We start from the raw sequence: 25,260 nt of genomic DNA on the forward strand, positions 1-25,260 counted from the left end.
CTTAGTCAGGAGTGTGTGTGTAGATCCCGCAAAACTACACCCCAGTTGTATTGGGGTAATATGCATCCATGGGGACACTCGGGACTACCAGACAGCGGTGGTTGAGGTTGATACCCCCTGGGGCTGTGTAACACATTCAGTGGGGGTGGTACCTTCACTGCTCCATGAAGCCTTAGTGGGAAGGGACTTTCCTCATTTTTGGAAGTTATGGGAGAGTGAAGGGAGGCCCGTAGATAGCGCTCCCCCTCCTGGGGAAACTCGAGAACTCTCACCAGACCCGTTTTGCCAAAGGGAAGGGCATGCTGTTGGTGGGATCGAGGAGGCCGGAGATCCTCCACCATTCCCTGCCATGGCTGGGGAACCGGAGGACTTAGAAGCTAGCACCCAGCCTGAGGGTAATGAACAGGAAACCTCGCCTGACCCTGACATGGAGAGTAGCCAAAATGTGGTACCCGACTTGGAGGTCAGGAGGGAAGATTTCTGTACCGAGCAGCTGCGAGAGCCCACCCTCATGAATGCCAGGGAAAATGTTAAGGTGTTGGATGGGGAACCGGTGGATCCTAATTGGGTGGTGTCCTTTCCCTACATGGCAATTAAAAACCATTTGTTATATCGGGTGATAAAACATGGAGAGGAAGAGGTAGAACAGCTACTGGTTCCCAAACCCTTTCGCAGGGTGGTGCTAGACCTGGCTCATGGTCACGTAATGGGGGGACATCTCGGGGTCGAAAAAACCAGGGAGAGAATCACCCAAAGATTCTTCTGGCCCGGTTTGCATGCAGAGGTCAAGGAGTACTGTGAATCGTGCCCCGAGTGCCAAATGTCAGCACCATCGCCCCATTTTCGCAGCCCCCTTGTTCCTCTACCAATAATTGAGGTCCCCTTTGAAAGGATTGGCATGGACCTGGTGGGGCCGGTCGTGAAATCTGCCCGAGGTCACCAGCATATTCTGGTGATCCTGGACTATGCGACTCGCTATCCTGAGGCCATACCCTTGCGTAACACCTCCGCCAAGGTTATTGCCAAGGAATTAGTCCAGGTGTTTAGTCGAGTAGGGATCCCAAAAGAGATCTTGACCGATCAAGGCACCCCTTTTATGTCCAGGGTTACCAAGGAATTGTGTAGATTGTACAAAATCTCCCATCTCCGTACTTCTGTCTACCACCCCCAGACAGATGGTCTGGTCGAAAGGTTTAATAAAACCTTGAAGAGTATGTTGAAAAAGGTGGTTGACAAGGATGGGAGAGACTGGGATTTTTTGCTACCATATCTCATGTTTGCCATACGAGAGGTTCCACAGGCCTCCACAGGCTATTCCCCCTTTGAGCTCTTGTATGGTAGGCATCCCAGGGGCCTGCTAGATATTGCTAAAGAAACGTGGGAAGGAGAGGTCAGCCCATATAGGAGCATCATAGAGCACGTCTCCTTGATGCAGGACCGAATTGCAGCCGTTCTGCCCCTAGTACGGGAACATATGGAGCGAGCCCAGGAGGCCCAAAGGAGGGTCTATAACCGGGGTGCCAAGGTCCGTACTTTCAACCCGGGGGACAGAGTGTTGGTACTGGTTCCCACGGTAGAAAGCAAGTTTTTAGCCAAGTGGCAGGGTCCCTTTGAGGTTGTCCAAAGGGTGGGGGAGGTAAACTACAAAGTCTACCAGCCAGGGAAAAGGAAACCACACCAAATTTACCATGTAAATCTCTTAAAGCCCTGGAAGGACCGAGAGACTTTACTGGCCACGTCCCCACTTCCAACAGACCGGATACCCGTGATACCTGACGTTCCCATCACGGATTCCCTGTCTGTAGCACAGCAAAGTGACGTTAGGGCATTCTTGCAGAAAAATAGAGACTTTTTCTCCCCCTTACCCGGACTGACCAACACGATCCAACATGACATAGTGACGGAACCAGGGGTTCGGGTAAATGTAAAACCATATAGAATTCCAGAGGCCCGGCGAGAGGCAGTTGCGGAAGAAATAAAAAATATGTTAGAGTTGGATGTGATCGAGGAGTCTCACAGTGAGTGGTCAAGTCCCATAGTGCTGGTCCCAAAACCTGATGGCAGTATTAGGTTTTGTAATGATTTTAGAAAACTTAACAGTGTGTCCAAATTTGACGCCTACCCGATGCCCCGGGTCGACGAACTTGTGGACAGGTTGGGACAGGCTCGCTACATAACGACCCTAGACCTAACGAAAGGTTATTGGCAGATACCGCTTACTGAATCGGCCAAGGAGAAGACTGCCTTTTCCACTCCTGAGGGCTCGTTTCAGTATAAGCGGATGCCGTTTGGTCTGCACGGAGCCCCTGCATCATTCCAGCGAATGATGGACAAAATTTTGAGACCACATCGCTCGTATGCAGCGGCGTACTTGGACGATGTGGTCATCCACAGCCCAGATTGGGAATCGCACCTGCTCCGTGTACAAGCGGTCGTAGATTCCCTTAGGGAAGCACATCTCACGGCCAATCCAAAGAAATGTGCCATAGGCCTGGAGGAGGCCAAATACCTTGGGTACATTATTGGCCGGGGAATGGTCAAGCCGCAGACCAATAAGATTGAGGCAATTCAAAAATGGCCCCAACCAGTCAATAAAAAACAAGTGAGGGCCTTCCTGGGCATTACGGGGTATTACAGGCGTTTTATACCCAATTTTGCCACCATTGCCGCCCCCTTGACCGATCTAACGAAGGGTAAGGGGTCGGTCATGGTCAAATGGAACCCCGAAGCCGAGGGGGCATTTCAGAAGTTAAAACAGGCTCTTTGTATGGTACCCGTACTAGTAACCCCGGATTTTAGCCAGGAGTTTGTTATACAGACGGATGCCTCTGAGGTGGGACTAGGGGCCGTACTGTCACAGATCAGGGATGGTGAGGAGCACCCAGTGGTATACCTGAGCAGGAAGCTGAACAAGCACGAGAAAAATTATGCCATCGTAGAAAAGGAGTGTCTCGCCATTAAGTGGGCCTTAGACTCCCTGAGGTATTACCTACTGGGGAGGTCATTTAAGCTGGTCACAGACCATGCTCCCCTGAAGTGGATGTGTGATAACAGGGAGAAAAATGCTCGTGTGACAAGGTGGTTCCTGGCTCTACAGCCTTTTAAATTTACGGTGGAGCACAGGCCAGGGAAGCTCCAAAATAATGCAGATGCCCTCTCCCGTGTGCACTGTATGGTTGGGTCAAGTGCTCAGCCGCAGGGGCTTGAGCAGAGGGGGAGGATATGTGACAGTATGCGAGGTGCGATACATGATCATAGGTACATTTCACCTCGCATACGTTCCATTATGAGAGACTGAACCGGAATCCATTCCGGGTTTTACAGCCTCTGGGCCTGGCTAGGATTCCGGTCCGGATGTTTGGGTCCACTGGAGTCCACAATCAGCTGGACTTTAAATGTCCAGGAAGAGAGCACAACAGGGCTCTGGCTTGAAACTCAGGAAGGGACCTGAGTGAGGGGAGCGCTGAGTGCTGGACTGAAAAGGTTTGCTTTACTACATGTTTTGTGGGTGTCAGGGACTAACCCCACACTGTATAGAGAGGAGATCCTGTTTGTTTAGTTTAGCGCCGGACGGCAAGGATTTAATTTATTGTTTTGTTTATTTTAATCTGCAAACCGTTTATAAATAAAATCTGGCATCCGCCAGACTTAAAAGAAAGTGCCTGCTTACAGACTGTGATTTCAGAAAAGGTGATCCCCACGAGCTAATCCCTCACAGGGTCTAGATCCTCAGACAGTTCCCTTTCTATTTCTTCATTTGTCATTACTCGGTTCTCTCTCAGAAAATGTATCAATCTGGTTTTGCCCTGACTTTTTAAATTCCAAAAAGCCGAGTCCCTCAAGCCCGGGACAAACGCTGGGTTCCCTAATATTGGTGTCATCGGATTCGCTTCTGTTTCACCATCTGAGTTTCTGAATATTTTTTTTACTACGCTAATTGTCGTCCCTATCGTTGGATGTCTTTTAACTGTCTGTGGTAAAACAGATTTAGAGAGCCATATTAGGCCCTCCAATGGGATCTCCGACATTGCCTGTTCTAAAAGGATCCAAGGTTTGTCCTTCGGTGTAATGCACCAATCTAGTGCTCTTGACAGATGCACTGCCTCATAGTAAGCCAGTGGGTCTGGGAATCCCACCCCCCCTTTTCTTTTGGCAGTGTAAGTATATCTCTTCTCACTCTGGCCGGTTTCCCTGCCCATATGAATCCTGCAAACTTTGCTCTAATTTCTTTCAAGAATCCCTGAGGTATTCTAGTTGGAAGTGACTGTAATAAATACAATAGCCTTGGCATTGCATTCATTTTTATGATATTGATCCTACCGAACCAGGTGAACACCTCCTTGTCCCATTTAAGTAGGTCTCTTTTAATTTGTCTTACCAGCAGGGCCAAATTTAACTCTACAATTCTGTTTAATTTCTTCGGAATTTTAGTCCCCAGATATCCTATATGTGAGTTTGTCCACTTAAATGAGAAAAAATTGGTTAGTTGTTGTTGTTGTGCCATGCTCATCTCTACCCCCATTGCCTTCGATTTATCATAATTCACCTTGAAGTTTGAAAGTGCGCCATATTTATCTATCTCCGAAAGCAGTGGGGGCAGAGATAACGCCGGCTCGGTTATAAAAAACATTAAATCGTCCGCGAATGCTGCGAGCTTGTGTTTCCCCCCTTTTATGCCGATACCTCTGATATCTGTTCTTAACCTTATTGTCCTTAAAAAAGGTTCTAGCGTTAAAACGAAGATAAGTGGCGATAATGGGCAACCTTGCCGCGTCCCGTTGCATATATCAAGGGGATCTGACATAATGCCATTTATCTTGATTTTCGCTTTCGGTCGGGAATACAGGCTCGTAATCCATCTTTGCATCCCTTCTCGCAGTCCGATATGTTGTATAATTGTTTTTAAAAATTTCCAGTCCACCCTATCGACCGCTTTTTCGGCGTCGGTCGATACCAGTACTAAGGGCTTTTTATTTGACTGCGAGAGGTGGATTGCATTTATCACCCGCTGCGTATTTTCTCTACCTTCTCTTCCTGGAATGAATCCTACCTGATCCTGATGTATAAGACCGGGAATATATGGTAGTAGTCTATTTGCTAAAATTTTTGCGAAGATCTTTAGGTCTGTATTCAATAAAGATATTGGACGATAATTTGCGCACTGCGCTGGATCTTTCCCCTCCTTATGTATAACCGCTATGTGTGCCATAAGGGCTTCTTCTGGCATCTCCTGCCCTTCTCGTATCGAATTGTATGCATCCAAAAATCTTGGCATCAATTTTTCTGCATAGGTCTTATAGTAAAGGAGGGTAAATCCATCTGGACCAGGGGCTTTACCTGGTTTTAACAATTTAAGTGTGTTTGTAAATTCCTCTGCTGTAATCGGGCCTTCTAAACTTCTCCCTATTTCCTCCGATAGTTTCGGCATTCCTGACTCCTTTATATATTTTTTTTAATCTTTCCTCCCTCCCCTGAATCTTTGTTGTATTCTGCTCCTCTTTTAATTGGTATAAACTCACATAATAATTTCTAAATATTTTCGCAATTTCTTGTGAGGACTTGGCTATCCTGTCTCCTGTTGTTTTAATTCCCTCTATGTGATTTTGTGCCCTTGCTTCTCCTAATGCTCTCGCTAGCATCCTACTTGGCTTATTGCCATATTCGTAAAAAGCCTGTTTACTTCTACTTAGTGCTGCTTTTGCTTTGTCAGTTAATAAGAGGTTCAATTCATCTCGGACCTTCTTCAGCTTCTCCTCTGCCTGTATTGCCAATGACTTTTTGTGTATTTTTTCCAATCTACGGATTTCTCCCATCAACAATTCAATCTGTGCTCCTATCTGGCGTTTCCTATGTGCTCCCAATGATATTAGTATTCCTCTGATGTAACACTTATGTGTTTCCCAAATGCAGGTTGGGGTCACCTCCCCCACCTCATTATTAGAAAAAAACATCTCTAACTCCTGTGTTATCTTTCCCTCATACTCTGGGTCTCTTAAGAGGGACTCATTGATTTTCCAGTGCCACTCACGTGCTACAGGTTCCCCCAATACCAATGTGCAATTTATCGGTGAGTGATCCGATATTGAGAAAGACCCAATAGAGGCCTCTACTATACCCTGTAGGAAATTTTGAGATATAAATATATAATCTATTCTGGAATAGGTTTTATGTTTAGCAGAAAAAAAGGTAAAATCTCGCTCGTGTGGATGGGTAGTCCTCCAGCAATCTACCACCTGTATCTCTTGTAACAATCTGTTTGCTTTGCTTAGTTTGCTGTATGCTATATGCAAGGTTCCCTTAGATGTATCTAATATAGGGTCTAAAGCAATATTTAAATCTCCTGCCATTATTACGATACATTCCATATTCTGATGCACCCTGTCTGTGTACTTCTCCAACGCTGCAATCTGTCCCTCATTGGGCAAGTACACGTTTACCAGGGTGACCTTCTGATCATTTATATATCCTTTCACAATAAGAAGGCGTCCTTCCTCATCCTGAATTACACTTGACTCTTTCCATGAGATCATTTTTGAAAACATAATTGATACCCCCTTTGTCTTTGTTGTCAATGAGGAACTGTGGTACACAGTTGGGAATCTGTGATTTCCTAACTTTGGAATTTTTTTTTTTTTGAAGTGTGTCTCCTGGAGGAATACTACATGCGCTGTTGATCTCCATAGTTCTGCCATCAATTTAGATTGTTTCTCCGGGTTATTTAACCCTTTTACATTATAGGACATCACCGCTATCTTTGCCATTTTAGTGTTTTACTCAGATTTTCCCCAGCGGCTCCTATGGGGATGAGGGAGGGGCAGAAAAAGGAGCGAGGAGTCAGGAAAAAAGAGGTACCAAAAAAAAAAAAGGGGGCGAAGACCTTTGCCCCCTCTTCTTCAAATCTGGTTAATCCCCTAGGATCCCAGATAAGACGGGAAAAGAAAAAAAAAAGAAAAAAAAAAAAATTATTAGCGTCTCCGACTTCCCTCCACACGGAGGAGAGGCGCTCTAATGGGGATAGGTGTATGAGCACCGAGGAGAGTCACGTCTTCATGTTAGTCCGGGTGCGCCCCGTTACTTGACCCTTATAATCTTATTCCTTTCCCCCCCCCCAATATACCAAATAAAGAAAAAAAAAAGAAAAGAAAAAAGAGAAAGAGGAAAGAAAACTACAAAAAAAAAAACAGAGGGAGAGATGTGAGGGGAAAAGATTTACTTTCCCTTTCCTCTCCCTTTTTCCTCTTTCCCCTTTCCCTTCTCTCTTCCCATATACAGACAGATAAAGACCATTTTAATATCTAGGCATTATCTCCAGCTACCAAGTATTTACCACATCATTTCTACCGACCCCCTATCATCCCCCCTCCCGCCTGTGCCTCCTTTCTCCCTCTTTATAATACTCTTTATAATACTGGCTTGTTACACTCCCGTTAATTCATTAGTCCATACACTTTTAACCTGGGTTTTCCCTATTCCTTATCATTCCGGGCTGCCTGTTAAACCTCTTTTCACCCCCCAAACCCCCCCCTCCCCTCTCCTCCCATTTCCCCATCTCAACCCCCTACCTCCCCTTCCTCCCCTGCCCCCCCCCATTATTCTCCCATCCTCCCCCCCCTTCCCCCCCTTCCCGTGTCACACACTAAGTTTGACCTTTCCCTTATTATACCTAAATGTGCTATACATTAGTGTGTGTCTTATTAAAATATGATTAAGTGACCTTAATTAGTTTATCCAGTGATATCAAGTGATACATTGTTCCTTAGTTCCCCCCCCCCCCCAATAATCAAAACATCAAATTAATTGCACAAAACTCCCAATTCAGTTTATGACTGAATAATTAACTTTAAACCCCTTCCCCCCTTCCCCCTTCTATATTTAATAAGTATTATCTTATTCCCCTTAACTACCCTTAGATTAGTGAAAAGATAGTGACCAACCACAAAAAAGAAACCCCCCCCACCCCCCCTAAAAAAAACACACTTATCCACCCTTCCCCCCCTCCCTCCTCATTGTCCCCCCCCTACCCCTATCCCTCCCTATGGTGGGAGAGGTATCTAGTCATTGGGTATCCTATCTAACATCAGACCCTTCAGATATATACAGAAAAAACCTTCAGATATATATAGAAAAAAACAATTAGAAATAGAAAGAAAAAACATATAAACATTTGATCCTGGCCGAGGGGGGGCCTTAAAAAAAATAATTTTGGCACATTGCTCCAATAACCACCCCTGTAAGTTATATTAGGCCCCTCTTAACCAAAGTCTAGAATATTTTCCCTAGTTCCCTCTCCAAAAAGGGAGTCAAACAGAGAGCGCCACCAAAAAAAGATAGAGGGAGAAAAAAAACAAAAAAAAAACAGGCGTATTAAGTTTTTCTTTTAGAAGAGGGAGTTAGTTAGTATAAGTTCGTATGAGAAACCCCCCTCCCGCCTGGGGGTAAATACTAATACACTTTCTCTCTCTTCTCAAGTTGAGGGGGCGATCTTCCATATTGCCAGTATTACTATAACTCTTAGGTCTATGTCTGCCTTCTGTCAATATATTCCCTTTGTTTATCTAGCATCTCTCTCTCCTGCACCTGGTTAGTCCAGCCAGTTAGGCACTTCCACTGGCATTGTTCCCAGAAATTCAAAGAGTGCAGCAAGCTGGGAGGGCTCTCTTAAATTGAAATTCCTTCCTTCCCTTTTTACGTTTAAGGATAACGGATATCCCCATCTGTATATAGCATCTTGACTGCGTATATATTCAAGTAGTGGTCTTAGCAAGCGACATCTTGCTTTGGTTTGCCAGCACAAATCAGGGAATAACTGTATGCTCACCCCCTCCCATGACACCGTTCCTTCTTTCCATGCTTCCCTTAGGCCCCATACACACGGGAGGATTTATCCGCGGATACGGTCCAGCGGACCGTTTCCACGGATAAATCCTCTCGAGGATTTCCGCGGATTTCTATGCGATGGAGTGTACTCACCATCGCATGGAAATCCGCGCTGAAATTCTCTGGCGATGACGTGTCGCGCCGTCATATAAGGAATTCCACGCATGCGTCGAATCATTACGACGCATGCGGGGGATCCCTTCGGACGGATGGATCCGGTGAGTCTATACAGACCAGCGGATCCATCCGTTGGGATGGATTCCAGCGGATAGATTTGTTTAGCATGTCAGCAAATATTCGATCTGCTGGAATCCATCCCAGGGGAAAAATATCCGCGGAAAAAGATCCGCTGGAGTGTACACACCATAGGATCTATCCGCTGAAACCCATTCGCTGGGATTTTTCAGCGGATGGATTCTATCGTGTGTATGGGGCCTTAGAATTTCTTCCTTTATTCTAAAGAAATGTATCCGACATAGCACATCACGAGGGCTAGTCTGTTCTGGGCTCCGGAATGTAGGGACCTTATGGACCCTATCCAGCTCCAATGGGGATTCTGGGCTTTTTTTTTAAATTTTATTGAGAATAGACAAAACGGCTTCCTTAAGTGCCGGGCCTTCAAAGCTTTCAGGTATCCCTTTTATGCATAGTTACATAGTTAGTTACATAGTTAGTCAGGTTGAAAAAAGACACAAGTCCATCCAGTTCAACCACAAAAAAATAAACAAACAAAATAAAAAAAACACAATACAATCCCATACACCCAACTCCATACCCACAGTTGATCCAGAGGAAGGCAAAAAAAAAACAGCAGAGCATGAGTATGCGTACATTATTCCTTCTGCTTCTGTTATCAGCCTCTTCGGCCTTTAACTGCAATCTAACCAATTGCTGTTGCTGCTTGCCAAATTTTTCCTCAAGGGCTCCCAACCTACAGTCCACCGCCATTTGCTGACTCTCCAAAACACACATTTTCTGTTCCCCCATCACCACTTTTGCACGGACCTCCTCCATCTCTTCCTTTAAAGTGCTTGTCATGACCAATAACATTTTCTGAATGTCCTCTTTAGTTGGGAGAGCATGGATAAGCCTGCTTAACTGACTGATATCCGGTGTCACTTCTTTTTTTTTTTTTTTTTTTTACCACCTCAGCTTTTTCCAAATCCTAGAGACCGGCTCATGGTTTGATGCGTCTTACGTCTCATTTTGTGGTTTGCATCATGTGTGGTATATTTACTGTGCACCTTATGTTTTTTTTTTTTTTTTTTTTTTTAAATATAGGCCAACACTATAATAATAGCGGGAATGGGTCATTACAATAGCTTGGCATTGTAGCCCTATATTATTTAACGCCCCCCCCCCCCCTCTTGGCTCCCAGGAATCTCCAAACTTTCCTTCGCAAACTAAAACAATCTTTAACGTTCATTGATCATGAATAGTATATGACTCGCTCTAGGGAGCGACCCTAGCCTGGGAAGTGTTATAATTTCCATGTTGCCGGCCCATGGCTTGTTAGTAGCATACCCTAACTCTTTCTGCATAACTCCATGTTTTTTTATACTCCCTCCATTTTTCCCATTTTTCCCTATGTCCGCCACTCGTCTCTAGGTGACTATCTTTTAACTCTTCCAGCCTGTACGTTTCCTCCACTTCGTCTATCCAGTTCCAAACGTGTGGACTTTCCGTCTCCTGCCACTTTTTGGGTATAAGTTTCTTAGCGGCGTTTAGAAGATGAGGAATTAAAGACTGCTTATATTTTTTTTTCCCCTCTTGGCTACAATGAAAGAGCACGACCCAGGGGTCTTTCTTTAAATCTTTACCCGTAATAACTTTAATTTGACTCAAAATTATGTCCCAGTAAGTTTGTATTTTTGGGCATAACCACCAAAGGTGGGCCATCGTGCCTCTTTCAGAGCAGCCCCGCCAACACTCTGCGGTCTGATCTGCTTTATATTTATTTGCTTTGTCTGGTGTAATATACCACCCTGAGATACACTTATAATTAGTTTCGGCGGTTCGTATGTCAATTGCGGATGAATGGGTAAGATGCATAATCCTCTTGTAACTGTTTGTCCCTCTTGTGATTCCTAACTCCCTTTCCCATTTGCCTATAAAGGGAGCTTCGCTCCGTGAACCTATCTTTACCAATAATCCATATAATTTAGTGATAGTGCCCTTAGTATTCTTAGATTTACAAATCTTCTCGAGTGGAGTAAGTTCCGCCTCCGTCCGTAATGGACGGGGGAGGTGCCTCACAAAGTGATGCAACTGGGAGTAATGCCACCTATCCAAGTTCCAAAAATCCGTTTTGGATCTCAGATCTTCATAGGTCATTATCTCTCCCTCTTTAATAATATCCCCTAAATATACCGTGTCAACCTTAATCCAATTCCCTCCAATTTTATTTTCCCCTGGTGCAAAATAAGGATTTTCTTTAAGGTTCATTAATGGGGAATTAAATTTACCCTCTATTTGTGTCAGGGTCTTGTCCCACATTCTTAAAGTGTCCCGTGTTAAATCATGTGTTTTGTGGTCTAGTGATCTGTGTTGTGCAGGGATCCAAATAATATTATTCAAATATTTACTAGTTAGTGCTTTCTCAATTTGCACCCACCTTTTATCCTTCCTATCCCGTGCCCATTCTACCGCACGTGCTAAAACCGCCGCCTTATAGTAACTTTTAATATCCGGAACTGCCAGACCGCCGAGTGGCTTACCCTGTTTTAGGATAGAGAGGGATATTCTGTGCTTCTTATTTTTCCAGACATAGTTTAGTAACAAGGAATTAAGAATTCTCAAAAATTGCTGAGGGAGTGTTATGGGGAGTAATAAAAATTTATAAAGAATTTTTGGGACTACAACCATCTTCAGCATATTAATGCGTCCGATCCACGAAATGGGTTTATTAACCGTTCTTTTTAATTCGCTCTTGATCTCATTTAGTAAGGGAATATAATTTATTTTGTACATCTTCTGGGTTGTATTGGCCAGTTTGACTCCTAGATACTTTAATTCTTTGGTCCAGGGGAACACACAGATCTCCTTGACCCGACCCACCTCCTTTTTGTTTAAATTAATATTCAGAATTTCAGATTTAGTTTCGTTAATTTTAAAATTAGAAATGGCACCATATTGTTGCAACACTTTGGAAAGCTTTGGGATAGATTTGGCCGGATTGGTTAGATAAAACAAAATATCGTCGGCAAAAGCCGATAATTTATGTTCCTCCCCTTCTACTCTGACTCCATTAATGTCAGGGTCGTTACGAATAGTAGACAACAGAGGCTCTAAAGAAAGAATAAAAAGGAGGGGGGACAGGGGGCATCCCTGCCTTGTCCCATTTTTCAACTCGAAGGGGTCCGATAGTGTCCCATTAATTTTTATTTTTGCTGAAGGGTGATGGTAAAGTGTCTTAATCCAGCGGGACATCCTTTTTCCTATTCCCATTGCATTGAGAGTCTCCATCATGAGCCCCCAGTCTACCCTGTCAAAAGCTTTTTCAGCATCAACTGACAGGAATAGACCTGGGGGCCCATTCTGCCTTATGGTCTGAAGCAGGAGGATAGCCCTGAGACTATTATCTTTGCCCTCTCTGTTGGGCACAAATCCTACCTGGTCGGGGTGAATCAAAACGTGCATGGCCCCCTTTAATCGCCCCGCCAGAATCTTGGCAAAGAGCTTAGTGTCTGTATTTAACAAAGAGATAGGTCTGTACGCCGAACAGAGAGAGCTATCTTTCCCTTCCTTTAAAATTATTGCGACCATAGCTGCAGTAGCATCCCTGCTGATTTCAAATTCAGATCCTAGCCCGTTGAAGTATTTGCACATCTTTGGGATCAAGATGTTGCTAAATCTCTTATAATACTGGGGGGAAAACCCATCCGGCCCCGGGCTTTTACCCCCCGTGGTGGAATTTAGAGCTTCTTTTATTTCTTCTTCAGTTATGGGGCGGTCCATATTTAAACTTTCCATCTCCTCTAAACTAGGAAGTCCTGCCCTGTCTAGAAATTCTCGGATCTTCCCCTCCCTTTCCCCTGCCTGCCACCCTGGATTTTTTAGTGTATAAAGTTCCTCATAATAATTTTTAAAAGTATCCGCTATTTCTCTATTTGCGTGCACCATGTTCCCGTCTTTCCTTTTTATTTTTTCGATATAGTTTCTAGCTTTCTTTTTTTGAGCCATTTTAGCTAGTTGCTTGCTTGGTTTGTTACCCCATACGTATCTCTCTTTAGAGATACAGTTAAGTTTATTTCTCGCTTCCTGTTCCATGGTCTCCTTGAGGGCGTCCCTCTTTATTGTTAAGTTGAGGTATGTTTCTTTTAATCCCTGTGCTTTATGTTCGCGTTCTAATGTCTCTATCTCTTTAGTCAGGGTGTTTGCTTTACTTTTCAGCTCTTTTTTTTTTTAATGCCCTCCGCAATTAGAATTCCTCTAATGTAGGCTTTGTGTGTCTCCCAAAGGGTTGCGCTGGTTATCCCTTCTGTATCGTTAATGAGGAAGAATTGTTTTAATTCCTCTTCCACCCTGCTTGCCCCTCCTTCATCGCGAATCAGGCTATCATCCAGGCGCCACACCGGCCTCTGTCTCTTTTGTGTGGACAATTTAATTTTCATAGAGATTGGCGCGTGATCTGACACCGTCATAATTCCTATGTCCGTTTCCGTTATAGAGTCCAGAAGCCTGTGATCCGCCAAGATGTAGTCGATTCTGGAATACGTTCCGTGGGGGGGGGAGTAAAACGTGTAGTCATGTTCCTTAGGATGAAGAATCCGCCAGGCATCGACTAATTGGTGGTCATGAATCTTTTGTTTAATTCTTTGTAGAGGCCCATTTTTTGTCTCCCTCCCACGGAACGTACTATCCTCTTTCGGATCCAGGACGAAATTTAAGTCCCCCATCAGGATCGTATAACCCTCGGCGAAGTCTTTTAACTTTCCCAGAATTTTCCCTAAGTATTGGGTTTGATGAACATTTGGGGCGTAGATATTTGCTAAGGTATAGACAATGTTGTCAATCCTTACCCTAAGGAATATAAATCTCCCTTCTGGGTCTGTCTTCCTTGCCTCTAGGGTAAATCCAAACCCCCTTGAGAACCCAATTGCCACGCCCCTAGCGCGTTTCGAGATAGAATCCCCATAAAACCAAGTGGGATATGCGGATGAAAAAAGCTTAATATTCGCCTCTATGGTTAAATGGGATTCCTGAATAAACACGACATCCGCTTTAAGTTGTTCAATCTCTGCGAGGACCTTGAGTCTTTTAACTGCTGAGTTCAAACCCTTAACATTGTAGGATAGAAATTTTACTTCAGTCATTATTCTATGCCTTGATCATTTCTTGATGATCTGTCCGTGAGATTCCTTGGGAGCCAAGTTCCCTTTTCCCTTCCCCATCCCCCACTCCCCACCCTCCTCTCTCCCTCTCCCTCTCCCTCCCCCCCCTACCCAGGCCGGTGTCACTTCTAATGCAGGTATATTCCTTGTGTCCCCTGAGCTCTGCATATCAGGCTGCACTTCCTCTTCAAGTGGGTATACAATTGCTTTAGACATTTCGGTACCTGTTATAATAATATCCCCCTTAGCTACTGGTATATGTGGTGTAGCTGATGTAATTACTGCGGTCAGTGTCTCTGTTAATACCTCTGTAGATGTCTCCGTAAGCTCTATTATACGTTCTCCTGGCACCCTTAATGCATCTGGTATGACAGGTAATACAGGTAAAGCTGACAATACCTCTACCGCGGATTGGGGGGTACCTCTCGTAAATTCCGTCAGCTTTGTGATCACCGCTGTCCTCTCGGCCTCGAGGGATGTTATAATGCTTCCTGTCCCATCCTGGGCCTCCAGTATAGGCTCCCTCCTTGCCGCCCGGTCTGCTGGGGCGAGTGCTGCCGTCCTACTGGTTCCTGCAAGCGGCTGTTGTCCTCCTATCCCCGCTATGGCTGAGGTACCTGGAATTTGTATCCCTGCGGCGGCTTGACGGGGGCTTTCTGTCAGCGACTCTCTCCTCTGAGCGTGACTTCCACGTGCGTCCTCCTGCTTCGCGTCGCCCCTTTTCACCGTCATATATCGGGTGATATATGAATGACTGGGTGCATACCCTCCTGTGCTTCTTCCAGTGCTCTTTCCTCTCTGTGACATCGGCCTTGGAATCCGCTGCTAGAGACCAGCTGAAGGCGTCCGTCTTTCCCCCACACACTACTATAGGTAAGAGGGAGGGGGGGGTCAGGAATTGTGCTGTTCTCCTGTCGAGTCGCACCACGGACCACCACTAGACTCTCCTTCTCTGCGCTCACTCCTCCATGCTCACATCACCTCCCCCGGAAACGGAAGTCCTCAGTCCCCAGACTTTTTTTTTTTAAATGCAGCGATCTGCATTTTTTAGTGGGACTGCAACATTGCGGAGGACATCTGACCCTTTATGAGCCTATGTGACACTTTTTGGGGACCAGTGACATTATTACATTGATCAGTGCTATAAAAGTGCACTGATCAATGTATAAATGACACTTGCAGGAAGGGGTTAACACTAGGGGGCGATCTAGGGGTTAACTGTGTTCCCTGGGTGTGTTCTAACTGTAGGGGTGATGGGATGCCAGAGACATGACAGAGATCGCTGTTCCCAATCACTGGAAACAGCAGATCATTGAGAGGTCTCCTGTCAAAATAGGGATCACCTTGTTTACATCGAGTCCGCGGGAACTGTGGGCGAGCTCCGACGGCATGCAGCGGTGCGCACGCCCACAGTTTGAGATGCATGTACAGCGGTTTGCACAGGAGGGCCAACCTGCCGCAGTATAACTGCAGTGTCTGGTTGGCAAGTGAAGGATGAGAAAGAGTTAACAAGACTAATGCCGCGTACACACGATCATTTTTCGGCATGAAAAAACGTCTTTTTAAAAAAATGTAATTTAAAATGATCGTGTGTGGGCTTTACATCATTTTTCGGCTTCTGAAAAACGACAATTTCTTTTTTTTCGAGCATGCTGCATTTTTTAACGACGTTTTAAGCGATGCCGTTTTTCGGGTTGTAAAAAATGATCGTGCGTGGGCTTAAACTACGTTAAAAACCTGAGCATGTTCAGAAGCAAGTTATGAGATGGGAGCGCTCGTTCTAGTAAAACTACCGTTCATAATGGAGTAAGCAAATTCATCACGCTGTAATAGACAGAAAAGCGCAAATCGTCTTTTACTAACACGGAATCAGCTAAAGCAGCCCCAAGGGTGGCGTCATCCGCATGGAACTTCCCCTTTATAGTGCCGTTGTACGTGTTGTATGTCAACGCGCTTTGCTAGAGCATTTTTAAAAAACGATGGTGTGTGGGCAACGTTTTTTCTACATGCCGAAAAACATCGTTTTTTTCCATGCCGAAAAATGATCATGTGTACGTGACATAAGGCATTGAAAATTTCTGACACAGGAATTTCTTTACTTTAGGGTCTTGTTTGTCACGATGACCACAGGATAGATAAGTTGGTTTTGAAATGATATCTTCAGACAAAGTAAGAACGTCAGCATTAAATAGTTTAAATTATGTTTTTAGATAATATCAACTGTCAGCTAAAATACTAGTTTAGACTATGTCTGAGATGCTATATGTTTGTATAGGAATTATGCCTCATGTGATGAACTCTGCCCTCACTCCCTCCTCTTTGTGCAATATTCTTTGTCCAGAATTTGTATAAAGGTACAACCCTTACCATTAAAAGCAAGCATTCATTGAACGACTTTCTCTTGTGTGCATCGGATGCTTCCAGAGCTCTGATAGAATTTCTCACTGATTGTCCAGGTCTAAGCAGATTTAAAGGGGTTGTAAAGGTACAATTGTTTTCCTAAATAGCTTCCTTTACCTTAGTGCAGTCCTCCTTCACTTACCTCATCCTTCAATTTTGCTTTTAAATGTCCTTATTTCTTCTGAGAAATCCTCACTTCCTGTTCTTCTGTCTGTAACTCCACACAGTAATACGAGGCTTTCTCCCTGGTGTGGAGTGTCATGCTCGCCCCCTCCCTTGTACTACAGGAGAGTCAGGACGCCCAATAACACACAGCTCCTTTCTCTATCTGCAACGTAGAGAGCGTCCTGACTCTCCTGTAGTCCAAGGGAGGAGGCGAGCACAACACTCCACACCAGGGAGAAAGCCTTGCATTACTGTGTGGAGTTACAGACAGAAGAACAGGAAGTGAGGATTTCTCAGAAGAAATAAGGACATTTAAAAGCAAAATCGAAGGATGAGGTAAGTGAAGGAGGACTGCACTAAGGTAAAGGAAGCTATTTAGGGGGAAACATTTTTACCTTTACAATCCATTTAACCCTTACAGCGGTGGCAGCTCATGTTCATCTTAGGTACGTTAATTGTGTCTGCTTTATTGATACTGTTCTTCTTGCCTTGGCTCTGATAATACCACATCCTTGTATAGTGCAAAATTGCAAACTGCCGTGCTTTTGGTAAACATACATTTACCTGCTCCACTGTCCAGCGATGTGCCGCCCGGAGCTCCGCTCCTCTCCCCCCCTCTCCGCCGGCGCCTCCATCTTAACTGTGGGCACCCGGCCGTGACAGCTTTCAGCTTCATGGCCGCGCACTCACTGCGCATGCGCGAGCGCCATTGCGCTACCTGATTGGACAGGCGATCGCCTGGGACCTGTCACATGTCCCAGGCGATCGTCTACAGGGAGGGGCCGCTGTAGGCGATATGACATATCGCCTAAGCGGTCCCTAGGCGGAAGGAGGAAGTGGGACAGGAAGTCCCACTCCTCCTGAAGCCCCCACTCCCCCCCCCCCAAAATAAATCACATGCCAAATGTGGAATGTAAGGGGGCGAGAAGTGCTTTAAAGGGGTTGTAGAGACAAAAATATTTTCCTCTTAAATTAAAGTCTGACAGTAGCCGATAAAGTAAAAAGTAGTGTTTTGCATCATAACTAGTTTGATACCTGTTGAAATGGAGCTGTTTTATTCACCTCCAGCACTCCTGAATCGTTATTCTCACTGACTTCCTGGTTTGCGGTGCGCATTCATTCTTGCTACATCACGGCGTAATGGGAACTACAGTTCCCATTAGGCAGTAGCAAGGCAGTGGGCGTGTAGTATTATAATGAAGCGTGACCCTATGGAAATGCATGGCTGAACGAACGGCGCATGCTCAGAATCACGCTGAATTTACTCCCTAAGATACGCCGGCTCCATTTATACGACGTGAACGTAACCTACGCCCAGCCCCATTCACATACGACTTACGTAAACAACGTAAAATACGACGGCTGTTCCGTCCATACCTTAACATGACTTACCCCTGCTTTATGAGGGGTAAAGTTACGCCGGACGTACGCCTTATGCAAACGGCGTAGCTTACTGCGACGGGCGCAAGTACGTTCGTGAATCGGTGTATCTAGCTCATTTACATATTCGACGCGGAAATCTACGGAAGCGCCCCTAGCGGCCAGCGTAAATATGCACCCAAGATACGACGGCGTAGGAGACTTACGTCGGTCGTATCTTGGCAAAATTCAGGCGTATCTTGTTACCTGAATACAGCGCATAGATACGACGGCGCATTCTTGAACTTACGCCGCATATCAATAGATACGTCGGCGTAAGTTCTTTCTGAATCCGGGCCATAGTCTTTGGGAGACTGATTTGAAAATAGTAAACAGAGGCTCTTAAGGAAAGAGCCGGAAAATCAGTGGAATTCTACCAACCTTTTTGCTTTTTCTTTCTATCGCTGTATAAGAATATTGTATAAGAATTTCGTATTCTACTTTATATATTGTTTAGAGCTTATATTATTGTTGTACATTGCAAAAGGTTCTTGTAAGGTGAGAACGACCCTTTGGTAAGTTTGTATAAGTTGTTTGTAACCAAACTAACAATGGGTAAGGGAGAAAGTAAAGAATCCCGCCCACCTAATCCCGGAGAGACATGTAAAGACTGTAGCCCGGATTCACAAAGCACTTATGCCAACGTATCTCCAGATACGCCGCGTAAGTGTAAATGTGCGCCGTCGTATCTATGCGCCGTGCCCACAGAACTTGATACGCCTGAAAATAGGCTTCATCCGACCGACTTAACTTTCCTACGCCGGCGTATCGTGGGTGCATATTTACGCTGGACACCTCATTGCAAATATGCAAATGAGGGAGATACGTCGATTCACGAACGTAGTTGCGCCCGGCGCATAATATACGCGGTTTGCGTAAGGCTTACGTCCGGCGTAAAGTTATTCCCCATCTATGAGGCGCAACTCATGCAAAGGTATGGACCAGGGAACAGCCGTTGTATTTTACATCGTTTACGTAGTAGTACGTGAATAGGGCTGGGCTTAGGTTACGTTCACGTCGTAGGCAGTGATTCGACGTATCTTAGGCAGTTGTTTCGACGTGATTCTGAGCATGCGCACTGGGATACGTCCATGGGACGGCGCATGCGCCGTACGTTATTCGTATCTTGATGGCGCTCGGCCCATTATTTACATGGGGTCACGCCTCATTAGCATGCCTCACGCCCACTTCCACTTATGACGACTTACGCCGATGGAACCCAGCGTAGATTTGGGAGCGAGTGCTTTGTGAATACTGTGCTCGCCGCTCTACGATGCGTCGGCGTAGCGTATAATCGATACGCTACGCCGGCATTAATATGCGCCAATGTCTGTGAATCCGGGCCTATGTGGCCAGAGTATGTGGAACGGATTATTTTTTTTAAATCCTTTCATAGACAATCTAGCTGCATGGACTGAAAGTGTGTGCAGTAGCTAACCCTTCCCGAACACAGGCGCAAATGACCAATTCCATATGGATATGATCAGGGGACTCCGTTTGGGGGAAAACTGCCTAATTGTAGCTGTTCACTGGTATGACCGAACCTGAGGATAGGAAGGGTAATGGCAGTAAGGGAATTAAATGGATCAGGAAAAGTGAGGTTTCAGGGGATGACAAGGAAATAATCAAAATAGCTGCCCTTGCTATAGGTAACCCCACACACCGCCCACAGTGCCGCCACCACCACCCTTGCCTCAACAACAGGCACAGGCAAGCGGTGGCTTAGGCACTGGAGACTCTGATGTAGAAAGTGAGGCAGGCTAAGAAATAATAGTTAAAAATAAAATATTAGAAACCCTTATGCAAACAAAAAGTAGAAAAGATCTCATATCAAGTTACTGAATTACAACAGAAACAGAGTGGCCCAGGGAGTAGTCTAACCCCAGAGAGAAAGGGTGAACTTAGACAGAGAGCGGTAAAGATTGCAGCAAAACAAAAACTAACTAAAAGGAAACAGGGACCCCCCACCACTCAAATAGACCAAGAGGAAGCCACCTCTCTGGCAGACACGAACGATCCTTGATAGTGAGGAACAGAAGGAAGAGGGCAGGTTGGAAACATCTGATACAGAAGTCTGATGCAAGTCTTGCCATACAATATCTTATCATGGGAGACCAAATGATCTTGAAGCCATTAGATTTTGACGAACTTACCACCATAATAAAAAGAGCCGCCAAACCTCAAATCAATCCCATGGCCTGCAATGCTTCCTTAACCACTTAAGCCCCGGACCTTTAGGCAGCTTAATGCCCAGGCCAGGTTTTGCGATTCGGCACTGCGTCGCTTTAACAGACAATTGCGCGGTCGTGCGACGTGGCTCCCAAACAAAATTGGCGTCCTTTTTTCCCCACAAATAGAGCTTTCTTTTGGTGGTATTTGATCACCTCTGCGGTTTTTATTTTTTGCGCTATAAACAAAAATAGAGCGACAATTTTGAAAAAAATTCTATATTTTTTACTTTTTGCTATAATAAATACCCCCCAAAAACATATATAAAACTGTTTTTTTTCCTCAGTTTAGGCCGATATGTATTATTCTACCTATTTTTGGTAAAAAAAATCGCAATAGGCGTTTATCGATTGGTTTGCGCAAAATTTATAGCGTTAACAAAATAGGGGATAGTTTTATTGCATTTTTATTAATTATTTTTGTTTTACTACTAATGGCGGCGATCAGCGATTTTTTTCGTGACTGTGACATTATGGCGGACACTTCGGACAATTTTGACATATTTTTGGGACCATTGTCATTTTCACAGTAAAAAATGCATTTAAATTGCATTGTTTATTGTGAAAATGACAGATGCAGTTTGGGAGTTAACCACAGGGGGCGCTGTAGGAGTTAGTGTTCACTTAGTGTGTGTTTACAACTGTAGGGGGGTGTGGCTGTAGGACTGATGTCATCGATCGAGTCTCCCTACATAAGGGATCACTCGATCGATGCAGCGCCATAGTGAAGCATGGGGAAGCCGTGTTTACATACGGCTCTCCCCGTTCTTCAGCTCTGGGGAGCGATCGCGTCGTCCCGGATCACTCCCCGCGGGAATCCGACCGCCGCATGTAGCGGGGGGGTCCCGATCGGACCCCCACCCGCTAGAAGGCAAGGACGTACATGTACGCCCATGTGCCTGTATGTGCCATTTTGTGGACGTACATTTACATGCGGCGGTCGGGAAGTGGTTAAAGAATTACATGCAAGAAGATATATAATGAATAATAGATGGTATCATGGCATATGATCAAGAAAGCAGTTAGGATTGGAACAAAGTTGCCAGTATACACACTATACAACCTGCCGGCACGGCAGCTAGCAACTACCTTACAGCCTTAACCTTATAGGCAGGTCATACTACTATGTGCACCCAATTAGAGGCAGAAATGAAGAATGTTTTCAAAGAACGATCCTCCCTCCCCGCGGCCATGGCTTGTAAACAACCCAAGGAGTAAATAATAGACTTTCTTAAAAGGTTTACGAAGGTGTGGAAGGAAGAAGCAGGTTTAGGAACAAAGGCTACAATGGGATCCCTGTTCATCCAGACTTTCGCTTCTAGTTTGAGGAACGATGTAGGTCTGGTAGTGAAACAATTATTCTCAGAGTGGCCCGGAATGACAGTGAAACTGTTCACTATGAAAATAATGGGAAAAAAACGCAGCAGATTGTTTTGACTTTAAAGAGGTCACCAAGATGCATTACCAAGAAAGTTTACAACACTGTAACCCTTTGGATGCTAGACCCCGGGATGACACGGGTGAGTTTAGACAGGGGGGTCGTGGGAGGAGAGGCAGGGGCTGGGGATCACGGGGCGCTATCAACAATCGCCCCAGACCCCAAAGGTGGAACCACTGTTTTAATTGTGGACAGGAAGGACATTGGAAGAATCAGTGCCCTTACCCCCCCTCCCCCCCAATCAGGGAACACAACCTCCCCCAGCCCAATCTGCCATTCAGCCTGGCCCAATAACACAGCATACATCACAGATACCCCCTAGCTTGGAACCAACAAAAACATTACCAATCATAGGGATGCCCAGAAGGTGGTGTCCCAGCATTCCCACTTCTCATAACCGACAATCATACTGAATACCCCATTATTCATTTGGAGGTAAACGGGAAGATTCTACCATCATTTCTAGATACTGGCTCTGCAAAATCGACCATATCTGAAGAAATGTATAGAGGTGAGAAAATGGATGCTGAACCTTCTATGGGAATTAATGGGATACCAACCAAAACTTACAAAACGCCACCACTCCCCATTACTGACTTTGTTACTGGAACTGTACTCTTACATCATTCATTCAGGATAATATCTTCTTGTCCGGTAAATCTTTTAGGAAGAGATTTATAAGGAGTCTTAGAAATTTAAATTTTCTTGACTCGAAGAGGGGGAGTAGCCATAGAATCAACAATGTTCTTTCTAATTGAAGTCCCTCCCCCATTTCCACAGGATCACCCCCTCTGGGCTAAAGACAGCCTTGATGTAGGATACGAAAAAGAAAAAGTGCAGCGCTAAATATTCAGTGAAGTGAATCAAAAAATATGGTAAATAATCAAATTCAGTGAAAAATCAATGAAATTTAGAAAAAAAGGGGGAGGAGGACACACCCCCAAGTGGTGTGACAAGTAAAACACAGAGGGTGATGACCATGTGGTGACCTGGAGGACAACCAGAGGGTGGGATCTCTCTGGATAACTATATAATAAGAACACACCGTGATGAGTGATGTGACACAAAAATAAATAGTAATGTGAACCTCAAATGAAGTCCATATAAATTATACGTGTAAATCCAAAATGTAAGTGTGATAGTCCAAGGTCAAACTGGCATATACAATCCAAAAAAAAAAAAAAGTATTTTTTTGAAGTTGGTCAGAAGTTCTTTGTGGAAAGAAAAAACGACTGCAGAGGAATGGAAGATGATGTGATCTTCTCAGGTGTGGAATTCAGATATTCTTGGTAAATAGTGGGGACCTCATCAGCAACCCATAATGGTATCCAAACAAATAAATATAAAGATGGGTACTCTTACCAGAATATGTGGACATACACGTCAGCGACGGTATGTCAAACAAGCATGCACGAACTCCTAGGCAGCAGTGATGTCAGTAGGGAAGCCGTTTGATGTGCCAACCTGGCGAACATGACAATGATGAATTCCATGCAGTTGGTTTACTGCATTGCTGTAGATCAGGGGTGTCCAACCTTTTGACCTTCCTGGGCCACACGCACTTGCAATAAGGATAGCCGATGAGTAAAATCAATTGGGCGGATCACAGGTTACAAACACGGATGGTGAAGATCTGACTGTCAGCGACAACAGATCATACGAGCTTGAATAATCCTTGGTGGAATCTACTCGGCTTGTCCACAGGTCTGATGATTGAGGCCACGCGCAACACCTGGATGCAATCCGATGATCTTAGACTGAAGATTCTCGATCAAAAGATGATTCAATCTGGATCCGGCAGGTAGGCCCAGGGGGAGAGATGAGAACTTCTTATTTCCAGCCGATGTTGCGTGATGAGGAGGACCCGTACAGGGATGGAAAGGGCACGATACTGAAGATTGAATGCGCGGTGCGTATACCATGTGTTGAGGTGCGCTGTATCTTTTGTTATTCTGAGGAAACCACTCAGAATAACAAAAGATACAGCGCACCTCAACACATGGTATACGCACCGCGCATTCAATCTTCAGTATCGTGCCCTTTCCATCCCTGTACGGGTCCTCCTCATCACGCAACATCGGCTGGAAATAAGAAGTTCTCATCTCTCCCCCTGGGCCTACCTGCCGGATCCAGATTGAATCATCTTTTGATCGAGAATCTTCAGTCTAAGATCATCGGATTGCATCCAGGTGTTGCGCGTGGCCTCAATCATCAGACCTGTGGACAAGCCGAGTAGATTCCACCAAGGATTATTCAAGCTCGTATGATCTGTTGTCGCTGACAGTCAGATCTTCACCATCCGTGTTTGTAACCTGTGATCCGCCCAATTGATTTTACTCATCGGCTATCCTTATTGCAAGTGCGTGTGGCCCAGGAAGGTCAAAAGGTTGGACACCCCTGATCTACAGCAATGCAGTAAACCAACTGCATGGAATTCATCATTGTCATGTTCGCCAGGTTGGCACATCAAACGGCTTCCCTACTGACATCACTGCTGCCTAGGAGTTCGTGCATGCTTGTTTGACATACCGTCGCTGACGTGTATGTCCACATATTCTGGTAAGAGTACCCATCTTTATATTTATTTGTTTGGATACCATTATGGGTTGCTGATGAGGTCCCCACTATTTACCAAGAATATCTGAATTCCACACCTGAGAAGATCACATCATCTTCCATTCCTCTGCAGTCGTTTTTTCTTTCCACAAAGAACTTCTGACCAACTTCAAAAAAATACTTTTTTTTTTTTTGGATTGTATATGCCAGTTTGACCTTGGACTATCACACTTACATTTTGGATTTACACGTATAATTTATATGGACTTCATTTGAGGTTCACATTACTATTTATTTTTGTGTCACATCACTCATCACGGTGTGTTCTTATTATATAGTTATCCAGAGAGATCCCACCCTCTGGTTGTCCTCCAGGTCACCACATGGTCATCACCCTCTGTGTTTTACTTGTCACACCACTTGGGGGTGTGTCCTCCTCCCCCTTTTTTTCTAAATTTCATTGATTTTTCACTGAATTTGATTATTTACCATATTTTTTGATTCACTTCACTGAATATTTAGCGCTGCACTTTTTCTTTTTCATTTCTTGTACACAACATTGTCTTTTGTTGGTGCTGGCGGCTACAGGTTAACATTGTTTATGGTTAGCGCAACTTTTTTTCCTAATTTTGATGTAGGATACATTTCATGTACCCCTTACAAAGCCAAAGACAAGGAGTATCCCCAGTTTACCGCAAACAATACCATCTCTCCAAAGAGAAGGAGGAAGGTATCAGACTCATTATTAAGCAATTCCTGAAACAAGGCATTTTAAGACCCATCATATCGCCTTTAGGGGTGAGCTTTATGTTCGGGTCGAATATGAGTTTCACTCGAACATTGG

General features: G+C 44.7%; 1 protein-coding gene across 1 annotated transcript in view; it reads right to left on the reverse strand.

Moving 5' to 3' along the window:
- The window catches only part of CTNND2 (catenin delta 2), a 672,820-nt gene that overhangs the window by 233,794 nt on the left and 413,766 nt on the right, over nucleotides 1-25,260 (reverse strand).

This window comes from Rana temporaria, chromosome 5 (assembly GCF_905171775.1).
Source record: "Rana temporaria chromosome 5, aRanTem1.1, whole genome shotgun sequence".
NCBI lineage: Eukaryota > Metazoa > Chordata > Amphibia > Anura > Ranidae > Rana > Rana temporaria.